This window comes from Arachis duranensis, chromosome 6 (genome assembly GCF_000817695.3).
Source record: "Arachis duranensis cultivar V14167 chromosome 6, aradu.V14167.gnm2.J7QH, whole genome shotgun sequence".
In the NCBI taxonomy this organism is placed as follows: domain Eukaryota; kingdom Viridiplantae; phylum Streptophyta; class Magnoliopsida; order Fabales; family Fabaceae; genus Arachis; species Arachis duranensis.
In genome coordinates, this window is record NC_029777.3 from 28,706,575 (window position 1) to 28,708,477 (window position 1,903).

The following is a 1,903-nucleotide window of genomic DNA, read 5'->3' on the forward strand; positions in this document are numbered from 1 at the left end:
TATACTTTTCTGCCCGCTCCTGCACTTCGTCTAAGGAGGTCCGGTACTTTTTTGATATAGATTGGCTGAAAGGTCCCTCTCGTAGGCCATTGATGAGTCCCATGATGGCGGCCTCCGTTGGTAAGCTTTGTAGTTGCGGAGCATTGATGAGTCTCCATGTAGTTGCGGAGGCTCTCCCGATCTCCTTGTTTGATCCCTAGTAAACTGGGGGCGTGCTTGGCTTTATCTTTCTGAATGGAGAATCTGGCTAGGAATTTTTTAGCTAACTCATCAAAGCTTGAGATGGACTTCGGGGGTAGGTTGTCGAACCATCGGATCGCTGTCTTTATGAGAGTTGTTGGAAAAGCCTTACAGCGAACAGCATCTGGGGCGTCAGTGAGGTACATTCTACTTCTGAAGTTGCTGAGGTGGTGGTTGGGATCCGTGGTGCCATCATACAGGGTCATATCCGGGAGTTTGAATTCTTTTGTAATTTTGGTTTTCATGATTTCCCTGGTGAACGGGTCTTGGTCTTTGCGTGAATTTTCCTCGAGATTAGTCCGAGGGGCTTTTGATTTGATATCGGCTTCCAATTGCTGTAGTTTTTCTTCCAACTCTTGACGTCGCCGCACCTCTCTTTGGAGATCTCTTCCAATTTCCCGTTGTTGTTGGGTTTCTTTTTCCAGTTGTTTTAGGCGATCCAGGAGCGCTTCTATTGCCCCTGAATTTGGTGAGTCTTTGTCTTTGTTGGTTTCCGGAGTGTTTTGTAACGTGACATCCACGTTTTTGTGCGGTGTCTGATCCTCCAAACCCGAATCATGGTCGTTGTCATGGTCGTCCGCCATGGTGATAGAATGACTTCCAGGTTCCCCAGCAACGGCGCCAATGTTCTGAGGGTTACCTGAAATTGTAGGTCGATCTCGGACGAGATCTTCCGTGCTGGTCGGAACTAATGTGTCCGGCTGGTGAATAGCAGCCGGAGCTGGTGCGTCTGACTTGTTGGACTGAATGTGCTACTGATCCTTTGTCACCGAAGGGTGGGGGGTACCTGCAGGAGACTTCGATGCTTAAGTTAGCAAAGGGATTAAGTAGGTATTGAGTAGAATCAGAGTATGAGTTATACCTGGGTGCTCCAGTGTATTTATAATGGTAAGATGTGGCCTTCTGTGGATAAGATAAGTTAGTAATCTTATCTTATCTTTTATCTTTAAGTGAGGTCATCTTATCTTTAAGGGAACCGCCCTTCTCGCTGTAGGCTTGGGCCGCTTTAGGATTTGGGACGTGTTCCTCTATTTGGGCCCTTCCTTGGGCTTTTGTAGGGACTTGACCGAGATCTTTGGGAAGAGGTCGGGTTGTCCTGACCTGAAGAGGTTGGTCGCTTTGTCTGTCGAACATCCCGGGTCAGTCATCTGACCCAGGGTATGAACACTATGCGTACGCACAGACCTGTGAGCCCGCACACGTCGGGAATTCCAATCTGTTGATGGGAGAAGCATCTCTATCCCTGCCATTGGAGCAAACAACTTTGAGCTTAAGCCTCAATTAGTTTCTCTAATGCAACAGAATTGCAAGTTCCATGGACTTCCATTGGAAGATCCTCATCAGTTCTTAGCTGAGTTCTTGCAAATCTGTGACACTGTCAAGACTAATGGGGTTGACCCTGAGGTCTACAGACTTATGCTATTCCCTTTTGCTGTAAGAGACAGAGCTAGAACATGGTTGGACTCTCAACCTAAAGAAAGCCTGGACTCTTGGGAAAAGCTAGTCAATGTCTTCTTGGCAAAGTTCTTTCAACCTCAAAAATTGAGTAAGCTTAGAGTGGAAGTCCAAACCTTCAGACAGAAGGAAGGAGAATCCCTCTATGAAGCTTGGGAAAGATACAAACAATTAATCAGAAAGTGTCCCACTGATATGCTTTCTGAAT

General features: G+C 46.7%; 1 non-coding gene across 1 annotated transcript; it reads right to left on the reverse strand.

Annotated features, from left to right (window-relative positions):
* Positions 1 to 1,788: 1,788 nt before the first annotated feature.
* Positions 1,789 to 1,896, reverse strand: LOC127739898 (small nucleolar RNA R71). The gene has a single exon (XR_008000640.1). It is a non-coding gene; the product is annotated as a small nucleolar RNA R71 (small nucleolar RNA).
* Positions 1,897 to 1,903: the final 7 nt, after the last annotated feature.